We start from the raw sequence: 11871 nt of genomic DNA on the forward strand, positions 1-11871 counted from the left end.
GGAGATAAAATTGGCGTATCAAAAATGTAATGCTACGGTGGTTATGGGAGATTTCAACATGCAGGTAGACTGGGAAAATCAGGTTGGAAATGGACCCCAGGAAAGAGAGTTTGTAGAGTGCCTTCGAGATGGATTCTTAGAACAGCTTGCACTGGAGCCTACCAGGGAAAAGGCAATTCTGGATTTAGTGTTGTGTAATGATCCTGATCTGATAAGGGGACTAGAGGTAAAAGAGCCATTAGGAGGCAGTGATCACAACATGATAAGTTTTACTCTGCAAATGGAAAGGCAGAAGGGAAAATCGGAAGTGTCGGTATTACAGTATAGCAAAGGGGATTACAGAGGCATGAGGCAGGAGCTGGCCAAAATTGATTGGAAGGAGGCCCTAGCAGGGAAGACGGTAGAACAGCAATGGCAGGTATTCCTGGGAATAATGCAGAGGTTGCTGGATCAATTTATTCCAAAGAGGTGGAAAGACTCTAAGGGGAGTAAGAGACACCTGTGGCTGACAAGGGAAGTCAGGGACAGCATAAAAATTAAGGAGAGGAAGTATAACATAGCAAAGAAGAGTGGGAAGACAGAGGATTGGGACTCTTTTAAAGAGCAACAAAAGTTAACTAAAAAGGCAATACGGGGAGAAAAGATGAGGTACGAGGGTAAACTAGCCAATAATATAAAGGAGGATAGCAAAAGTTTTTTTAGGTACGTGAAGAGGAAAAAAATTGTCAAGGCAAATGTGGGTCCCTTGAAGACAGAAGCAGGGGAATTTATTATGGGGAACAAAGAAATGGCAGACGAGTTAAACCGTTACTTTGGATCTGTCTTCACTGAGGAAGATACACACAATCTCCCAAATGTTCTAGGGGCCGGAGAACCTAGGGTGATGGAGGAACTGAAGGAAATCCACATTAGGCAGGAAATGGTTTTGGGTTGACTGATGGGACTGAAGGCTGATAAATCCCCAGGGCCTGATGGTCTGCATCCCAGAGTACTTAAGGAGGTGGCTCTAGAAATAGTGGAAGCATTGGAGATCATTTTTCAATGTTCTATAGATTCAGGATCAGTTCCTGTGGATTGGAGGATAGCAAATGTTATCCCACTTTTTAAGAAAGGAGGGAGAGAGAAAACGGGTAATTATAGACCAGTTAGTCTGACATCAGTGGTGGGGAAGATGCTGGAGTCAATTATTAAAGACGAAATTGCTGAGCATTTGGATAGCAGTAACGGGATCATTCCGAGTCAGCATGGATTTACGAAGGGGAAATCATGCTTGACAAATCTACTGGAATTTTTTGAGGATGTAACTAGGAAAATTGACAAGGGAGAGTCAGTGGATGTGGTGTACCTCGACTTTCAGAAAGCCTTCGACAAGGTCCCACATAGGAGATTAGTGGGCAAAATTAGGGCACATGGTATTGGGGGTAGGGTACTGACATGGATAGAAAATTGGTTGACAGACAGAAAGCAAAGAGTGGGGATAAATGGGTCCCTTTCGGAATGGCAGGCAGTGACCAGTGGGGTACCGCAAGGTTCGGTGCTGGGACCCCAGCTATTTACGATATACATTAATGACTTAGACGAAGGGATTAAAAGTACCATTAGCAAATTTGCAGATGATACTAAGTTGGGGGGTAGTGTGAATTGTGAGGAAGATGCAATAAGGCTGCAGGGTGACTTGGACAGGTTGTGTGAGTGGGCGGATACATGGCAGATGCAGTTTAATGTAGATAAGTGTGAGGTTATTCACTTTGGAAGAATAGAAAGGCAGATTATTATCTGAATGGTGTCAAGTTAGGAGGAGGGGGAGTTCAACAAGATCTGGGTGTCCTAGTGCATCAGTCAATGAAAGGAAGCATGCAGGTACAGCAGGCAGTGAAGAAAGCCAATGGAATGTTGGCCTTCGTAACAAGAGGAGTTGAGTATAGGAGCAAAGAGGTCCTTCTACAGTTGTACCGGGCCCTGGTGAGACCGCACCTGGAGTACTGTGTGCAGTTTTGGTCTCCAAATTTGAGGAAGGATATTCTTGCTATGGAGGGCGTGCAGCGTAGGTTCACTAGGTTAATTCCCGGAATGGCGGGACTGTCGTATGTTGAAAGGCTGGAGCGATTGGGCTTGTATACACTGGAATTTAGAAGGATGAGGGGGATCTTATTGAAACATATAAGATAATTAGGGGATTGGACACATTAGAGGCAGATAACATGTTCCCAATGTTGGGGGAGTCCAGAACAAGGGGCCACAGTTTAAGAATAAGGGGTAGGCCATTTAGAACGGAGATGAGGAAGAACTTTTTCAGTCAGAGGGTGGTGAAGGTGTGGAATTCTCTGCCTCAGAAGTCAGTGGAGGCCAGTACGTTGGATGCTTTCAAGAGAGAGCTGGATAGAGTTAAGGATAGCGGAGTGAGGTGGTATGGGGAGAAGGCAGGAACGGGGTACTGATTGAGAGTGATCAGCCATGATCGCATTGAATGGCGGTGCTGGCTCGAAGGGCTGAATGGCCTACTCCTGCACCTATTGTCTATTGTCTATTGTCTATTATCTGTGGAGAACATAGATAGGTGACGTTTCACAGAGTGTTGGAGTAACTCAGCGGGTCAGGCAGCATCTCTGGTGAAAGGGAATAGGCGATGTTTCGGGTCAAAATCCTTCTTCAGACTGAGAGTCAGGGAAAGGGAAACGAGAGACATAGACGGTGATGTAGTGAGATATCGAACAAATAAATGAAAGATGTGCAATAAAGTAACGATGATAAAGGAAACAGTTTGATAGGTGAGAACGAGTACAGACAATGAGACTCAACAAGACGACTTTGAGGCTGGTACGACTTGGGTGGGGGAGGGATGGAGAGAGAGGGATCACAGGGGTTACGTGAATTCCACAAATTCACAACTCTCTGGGTGAAAACGTTTTTTTTTCACCTCAGTTTTAAATGGCCTCCCCTTTATTCTTAGACTGTGTGGCCCCTGGTTCTGGACTCCCCTCAACATTGGGACCATTTTTCCTGCATCCAGCTTGTCCAGTCCTTTTTATAATTTTGTACGTTTCTATAAGATCCCCTCTCATCCTTCTCAACTCCAGTGAACACAAGCCCAGATTCTAATAATTCTCCAATTTATAATCTGGAACCTGCATTTCATGTTGTTAAGATTAGGAAAGTATTTTATGCCGTTTTCTCACCTTACTTCAAGGACGTGGGCTTTCTCCGGGTGCTCCGGTTTCCTCCCACATTCCAAAGACGCACAGGTTTGGAGGTTAATTGGCTTTGGGAAATAGTGAAATGTCCCTGGTGTGTAGGATAGTGTTAATATACAGGGTGATCACTGGTCGACACGAGCTCAATGGGCCAAAGGGCCAGATTCCGCGCTGTATCTCTAAAGTCTAAAGCTTATTGATTTGCATCGTTGTATATTTAACCGTTGAGCTATTGCATTAATGGGTCTGTTAAGTTGCAGCAAGTATTGCATTAATGTTCTGTTCTCGGTGCAAATGGCAGTTAAACACTTGATTAAAAATTCTCTAAATTATTTATTCATTTTATTAAAGTTAAAGAATGCAATAATAGTCCCAAATGAATAATTTACTAAAACCTAATTCTGCATAACATTACAGCAGGGGACAATATACCACTTCAAAGACTGTTCTTTAAAAAAACAGGTGGCTCCAATGTCTTTAAAGGTCATATCTGTCAAAATTTGTTTTGTGAATTATTGATAATAACATGGGTACATTGAACATAGAGCAGTCATCATCATCATCATCGGCAGTCACTGGAAGCGAGTGTGACTGTCCTCTCCATAGGGTCGGACGCCTGTGCGTGACTTTGTTTAACGTGGGGAGACTGGTGCACAGACAGCCACCACACGGTCCTTGACAGATCTGGGTCAGGATCCAGTGGCGTGGAGTCCAAGACCACCGGGGACCCTTTTCTGCCGCGGCCTTCATCCATCCGCCTTCCCAGCCGTTGTGACGCTCCACTAAAGTCAGCCGCCATCCTCCCTCTGCCTGTTCCACCGTTGAGGTCTTGGTTGGATCGCTCTTTGTCAGGGACCTCCCCCTCGACCTTACCCCCATGGGTGACCCTACCAGGAGCGTAGCTCCAGACGGCATCGCTCTCAGGATCTCAGGATCACACGAGCGTCTCCACCACCACAAGGTGACAAACAGTGGAGACGATGTCAGTGGTGAACATGATGCCAAGTCCAACTCTTATCTGCTTGCACCTGATCCATATCCCTTCATTCCCTGCATATCCATGTGCCTAACCAAAAACCTCTTGAATGCCATGATTGTATCCAGGCACCCACCACCCCCTGAGTATAAAACCTGCACCGCAAATCTCCTTTAAACTTTGCCCCTCTCAACTTAAAGTTGTGTCCTTTGTTATTTGATTTATTTCATCCTGGGAAAAAGGTTCTGAATGTCTCAGTGTTTTGAATGTTCTGACATCTACCTTATCTGTTCGGCACGGTGGCGCAGCGGTAGAGTTGCTGCCTTACAGCGAATGCCATCCTCAGGTTCGATCCCGACTACGGGCGCCGTCTGTACGGAGTTTGTACGTTCTCCCCGTGCGTGACCTGCGTGGGTTTTCTCCGAGGTCTTCGGTTTCCTCCCACACTCCAAAGACGTGCAGGTATGTAGGTTAATTGGCTGGGCAAATGTAAAAATTGTCACTAGTGTGTGTAGGATAGTGTTGGTGTGCGGGGATCGCTGGGCGGCGCGGACCCGGTGGGCCGAAGGGCCTGTTTCTGCGCTGTATCTCTAAATCTAAAAAAATCTCTGTTTTTCATAATTTTACACACATCTAAGTTAAATAGGAGGTGTCGATGGACAGTTATTATATTATTTCTGAGGTTGGAGGCAAATTCAGCCCAGCGGTTTAGGCAAACAAAGTACTGAGTTGCATATCTCCAGTTTCAAGATTGTGACTGCTGCTTTAAAACTGACTCTAGTTGACCTGGTTGGTTACTGAACAAACACCTCATAATTGCTTATCTTGTGCAGGTAACGCACAACATAAGGGACCCGTCCTCAGATAAATAAAGTAACATTATAGGAAAGATATTGCCAAGCTTGAAAGGGTTCAGAAAAGATTTACGAGGATGTTGCCGGGACTAGAGTTGTACAGGGCATTGGTGAGACCACACCTGGAGTATTGCGTACAGTTTTGGTCTCCTAATCTGAGGAAAGACATTCTTGCCATAGAGGGAGTACAGAGAAGGTTCACCAGATTGATTCCTGGGATGGCAGGACTTTCATATGAAGAAAGATTGGATAGACTCGGCTTGTACTCACTGGAATTTAGAAGATTGAGGGGGGATCTTATAGAAACGTACAAAATTCTTAAGGGGTTGGACAGGCTGGATGTGGGAAGATTGTTCCCGATGTTGGGGAAGTCCAGCTCAAGGAGTCACAGTTTAAGGATAAGGGGGAAGTCTTTTAGGACTGAGATGAGAACTTTTTTTTCACACAGAGAGTGGTGAATCTGTGGAATTCTCTGCCACAGAAGGTAGTTGAGGCCACTTCATTGGCTATATTTAAGAGGGAGTTAGATGTGGCCCTTGTGGCTAAAGGGATCAGGGGGTATGGAGAGAAGGCAGGTACGGGATACTGAGTTGGATGATCAGCCATGATCATATTGAATGGCGGTGCAGGCTGGAAGGGCCGAATGGCCTACTCCTGCACCTATTTTCTATGTTTCTATGTTTCTATGTTTCTATGTTTCTATGTTTCTAGTGTGTGAGCTACAGGGAGAGGTTGAGTAGGCTGGGTGTCTATTCCATGGAGCGCAGGAGGATGAGGGGAGATCTTATAGATTATAAAATCATGATAGGAATAGATCGGGTAGGCGCACAGGGTCTCTTGCCCAGAGTAGGGGAATCGAGGACCAGAGGACATAGGTTCAAGGTGAAGGGGGAAAAGATTTAATAGGAATCCGAGGGGTAACTTTTTCACACAGAGGGTGGTGGGTGTATGGAACGAGCTGCCAGAGGAGGTAGTTGACGCTGGGACTATCCCATCGTTTAAAAAACAGTTGGACAGGTACATGGATAGGACAGGTTTGGAGAGTTACGGGCCAAGCGCAGGCAGGTGGGGCTAGGGTAGCTGGGACAGTATGGGCGAGTTGGGCCGAAGGGCCTGTTCCCATGTTGTATCAATCTATGACTCCATGATTTCTCTACTGCAGGTTCTGACATTTAGTTCGCTGTTACTCCAGCACTTTATTTTCTTTTTACTGACATAACTGTTACTTCAATATTGTCCTATGAACTTACACACCAAAAAAATAAGTCTACTTTACAAAACGTTCTTTTGGATACGTGTGAATGAGTTTCTCCCCTCCTTGATGGGCAGCTCAGTGGTAGAGCTGCTGCCTCACAGCGTCCTGCCAGAGAGTCGAGATTGATTCTGTCCTCGGGTGCTGTCTGTGTGGAGTTTGCACGTTCTCCCCGTGACCGTGTGGGTTTCCTCCGGGTGCTCCGGTTTCCTCCCACATCCCAAAGACGTGCGGGTTTGTAGGTCAAATCGGCCCCTCTGTAAATTGCCCCCTGGTGTGCAGGGAGTGGATGAGAAAGTGGGACAACGTAGAGCTAGTGTGTGAACGGGCGATGGACAGTGGACGTCGGCAGGCAAAGGGCCCAGTTTCCATGCCCGTATCTCTAAATAAACTAAAGATTTCCCTTCCTTTATTCGACGTGTAATTGATCACCGAATCCTGCAGTGTAACTATCAATAAATGATAGGATTATTCTAACCTCTTTGTCAGCCCGATAAAAGATTTATCTCCGCCGGGGAATAGTGTTCGACATCAGAGACATAGCAAGTCCTGTCAGACACCATTATCAAACCTCACTAATCAAAGATATGGTTCAGAAATAGAACAAAGTGCTCATAAGCATATTAATTATGTATTAGATTCAAGAACCAGGACGCCAACTGGTGGGGTTTCTTGCCTTCGAAGAATTATTGCAAGCTTCTAACGACTTCTCTCACAAGTGAAGCATCATTGAAATTTCTCGCTATCTGGTGACTTCCATTATTCTCGTTGCATTTTATACAAGGCTGTATGTACTTAAGTATAATAATCAGGGATCAAATGGAGGAAATACTGGGAAAAAGGCATCACAAATGTAAAAATAATTGAGGCTGCATTTTTATTTACAAACTATTATTATTTGTCTGTGAAATAGTTATGTATAGATTGGAGAAAACTGATGGACACAAGGTCAGATGCTTCACGAAAGACATCTTGTGATATCAGGTATTTTTATCTCTCCGCATGCGGTGAATTCTTCACGTAGAACTACACAAGGACTCCATGTTGTGAAGTTACACTCCCTTGGTGTTAATTAACGGCTAAAAATAGAGTGAGATGTGAAGTAAATGCAAGATCTTAGATTGCAGCAGGCATTTTATAGGCTCAGGATTAAACAATGTTATTTCTCTTTGTGATCCACGAAATAAAATACTGACAAAATCTTGCCAAGAGTGACACTGGATAAACGCTGTTCATATATTATTATCTGTATTTACGTTTTTATCATTATCCAAGAAATACTTTACGCGGCATCCGATGTAACTGTGCTGCAGAACGAGTGAACGGCAGATATACAACAAGATTCAGAAGATATTCCCACTTGATTTCTCTAATATAATAATAATATATTCCTTTATTCGTCCCACACCGGGGAAATGTACAGTGTTACAGCAGCAAAGTGGATAGCAAGAGAGCAAGAGATCATTCTTTATAAATAAAAGATACATGAATTGTCATCTGTTTTCTGTGTGTGCTTAGCTGTTACTGTTGACTCGTCTGCTGGGAGCAGTGCTGGTTGTGCAGTCTCACAGCAGCGGGAAGGAAGGACCTCCTATATCTCTCCTTCACGCACTTGGGGTGAAGGTCTGTCACTGAAGGAGCTACTCAGTGCAGTGACAGTGTCCTGCATGGGGTGGGAGTCGTTGTCCAGCAGCGATGTTATCTTTGCCATCATCCTCCTCTCTCCCACCACCTGCACTGAGTCGAGGGGGCAACCCAGGACAGAGCTGGCCTTCCTGACCAGCTTGTCGAGTCTCTTCCCTTCCACCGCTGAGATGCTGCTGCTCCAGCAGACCACTCCATAGAAGATGGCCGATGCAACCACCGTGTTGTAGAAGGTCCTTAGGAGTGCCACCTGCACTACAAAGGACCTGAGTCTCCTTAGCAGATAAAGTCTGCTCTGGCCCTTAATGTATAGCGCATCTGTGTTTTCAGTCCAGTCCAGTTTATTGTTGATTTAGGCACCCAGGTACTTATAAGAATCCACCCTCTCGATGTCCATTCCCTGGATGTTCACCGGTGTCGGGGGGACCTGGCTGCGCCTGCGGAAATCTACCACCATCTCCCTGGTTTTCCCCGCGTTAGACAATAGACAATGGGTGCCCTTCGAGCCAGCACCACCATTCAATGTGATCATGGCTGATCATTCTTAATCAGTACCCCGTTCCTGCCTTCTCCCCATACCCCCTGACTCCGCTATCCTTAAGAGCTCTATCTAGCTCTCTCTTGAATGCATTCAGAGAATTGGCCTCCACTGCCTTCTGAGGTAGAGAATTCCACAGATTCACAACTCTCTGACTGAAAAAGCTTTTCCTCATCTCAGTTCTAAATGGCCTACCCCTTATTCTTAAACTGTGGCCCCTGGTACTGGACTCCCCCAACATTGGGAACATGTTTCCTGCCTCTAACGTGTCTAACCCCTTAATAATCTTATACGTTTCGATAACAGCTCGATGTCCCTGCAGCAGAGCTGCTCTTTGACAGTGATGTGCCCAGGGTTACACCATCTATCATTTACAAACACAGCCAGCCCTCCTCCTTTTCGGGCGGCACGGTGGCGCAGCGGTAGAGTTGCCGCCTTACAGCGAAATCAGCGCCGGAGACTCAGGTTCGAGCCTGACTACGGGCGCCGTCTGTACGGAGTTTGTACGTTCTCCCCGTGACCTGCGTGGGTTTTCTCCGAGATCTTCGGTTTCCTCCCACACTCCAAAGACGTGCAGGTATGTAGGTTAATTGGCTGGGCAAATGTAAAAAAAATTGACCCTAGTGTGTGTAGGATAGTGTTAGAGTGCGGGGATCGCTGGGCGGCGCGGACCCGGTGGGCCGAAGGGCCTGTTTCCGCGCTGTATCTCTAAACCTAAATCTAAATTTTCTCTTACCACTCTCCACTGTTCTGTCCGCCCACCTCAGGTGAAAACCGTCCAGTGAGGCGTTGGTGTCTGGAGTTAACGTGTTCAGCCAGGTCTCTTTCTGTAAGCAGCACAATGCTGCACTCCCGATACTCCCTCTGTCCCGGGTCAACCATGTTCAGCCAGGTCTCTGTAAGCAGCACAATGCTGCACTCCCGATACTCCCTCTGTCCCGGGTCAACCATGTTCAGCCAGGTCTCTGTAAGCAGCATGATGCTGCACTCCTGATACTCCCTCCATCCCAGATCAACCATGTTCAGCCAGGTCTCTGTAAGCAGCATGATGCTGCACTCCCGAGACTCCCTCTGTCCCGGGTCAATGCCGCCAACTCGTCCATCGAGTTGGGGAGAGATCTTACGTTTCCCATAACGATGGTCGGGAGCACTGGTCTGTAGCGTCTCCTCCCGGATCGACGCTGGATTCCAGCACGGCGCCCTCTTCCCCTCTGTTATGTTCAACACGGCATAAAGATAAAGTACACTCACACGTTAGTTGCCTGAATCACACCAGCCTTTATTTACCCAGCATTCCTAGCTCAAGGAACGCCCACTCATTAACATGGCACATGAATATGCATGAATACATTACACTGCTCTCCCTTTTTTTAAGTATTAAATCCAAGTACTCAGTTACAATTTTGGTATTGTGATACTTGATTTACATCAATACTTTTAACCATATTTACATATTTAACCTAATTACTGGTTTGCGGTTCCTGCCTGATCGTTTAACAGTAACAGGTGCAACAGGCATAACAGATGTACGTGTAGACTCAACTGTTAGCTTGTTTGGCTCTATGTTAGTACACTGACCTTGACTAGAGAAGTCTGTCTCTTTATCTGTACTCACTGAATTTTGTGTATCAACCACAATAGTCTTTTCTAACTCACTTTCAGATGAATACTCAGGGATTAGGAATTCATGCTCAGTTTTCGGTTCGTCTTTGGCTGGAATCATTTGATCCACGTGAACACTTTTGATCTTGTCTCCAACATCCACTAAGTATCTTTTTGTTCCACACACTTCCACTATTTTCCCAACATCCCATTTGTCTCGACTGGACTTGTTGGGAGGACTGAGCACACGAACTTGCTCATCTGGCTTGAAGTTCCTCTCCTTTTTGTGGAAGTCAAAGTGGTGTTTTTGACTTAACTGTTTTTGCTCAACTCTCAAGGCCAAATTGGGTTGAACTAGACTTAGGCGTATTCTTAGCCTTCTCTTCATCAACAGTTCTGCAGGTGAATAACCCGTAGTTGTGTGTGGTGAAGTTCTGTACTTCAGCAAGAAACTAGCCAAACGATGTTTCATGCTGAGCTTTGAACTACCCTGCAAAACCTGTTTCTTGAGAGCCTCTTTGACTACTCTAACAGACCTTTCCGCCGCCCCATTGGAGGCTGGATGGTATGGAGGAACAAGTGTGTGTTTTACCCCGTTACGCTGCATGAACTGTTTGAACTGTTCTGAACGAAACTGAGGTCCGTTATCAGAAACAAGTTCTTCTGGTAAACCATGACATGCAAAAATTGATCTCAACTCGTCTATGGTACGCTCAGCAGTAGTGCTTGACCCCATATGCTTAGCCTCAATCCATTTGGAATGACTATCTACTAGCACCAGAAAATGATCATTACCCTTTTCACAAAAGTCTACGTGAACTCTCTGAAACGGTCTACTTGGCCATGACCAGGGTTGCAGTGGTGGTTTTGGTGGTTTACTGCGGCAATCTTGACACACGCTACATTTGCTCACCAGTGACTCAATGTCACTGTCTATACCAGGCCAATACACAAAACTTCTAGCAATTGACTTCATGCTAACTATGCCAGGATGTTCGGCATGAAGTTAGTACATAATCTTGTTTCTTAAAGACTCTGGTACAACCACTCTATAACCCCACTTTATGCATCCCTGCTCGCATGATAATTCGTGTCGTCGATTATAGAAAGGCTTCAGTTCCGAGTTTGATCCACTCTCGACTTCAGTCCAACCATTCAATGTCTGTTCATAAACACTCTTCAGCACAGTGTCCTTCACTGTTTCAGCTGCAATTTCTGTTGCAGTCACTGGAAAGTCTTCATCTACGACTTGCAGTGTGTAGATTGAGTTCTCGCTTCCCACATCAGAGTTCTCATGGGGCAATCGGGACAACGCATCTGCGACTGCGTTGCATTTGGAGCTTCTGTACTCCACCTTGTAGTCATACTGGGACAACAGAATTGCCCAGCGCTGCATCCTTGATGCCGCCATGGAAGGTATAGCTGACTTGGGACCCAGTATCGTGAGTAGTGGTTTGTGATCAGTCACAAGGGTGAATGGTCTGCCAAGAAGAAACTGGTGGAATTTCTTGATTCCGAACACAATGCTGAGTGCTTCCTTCTCTATCTGTGCATAGTTGCGCTCACTTGGTGATAGGGTGCGGGAGGCAAAAGCAATAGGCTTTTCCTGTCCGTCATCCATTACGTGGCAAATCACTGCACCTACACCATAACTTGAAGCATCACAAGCAAGTTTCATCTCGTGCGTCGTGTCGTATTGAACAAGGAGTTTGTCACTTGTCAGGTTTTTCTTGCAGATGTCGTATGCATGTTGTTGTTCCTTTCCCCACATCCAATTCTCATCCTTTTGTAACAGATGATGTAGTGGCTTTAGC

Source organism: Rhinoraja longicauda, chromosome 13, assembly GCF_053455715.1.
Source record: "Rhinoraja longicauda isolate Sanriku21f chromosome 13, sRhiLon1.1, whole genome shotgun sequence".
In the NCBI taxonomy this organism is placed as follows: domain Eukaryota; kingdom Metazoa; phylum Chordata; class Chondrichthyes; order Rajiformes; family Arhynchobatidae; genus Rhinoraja; species Rhinoraja longicauda.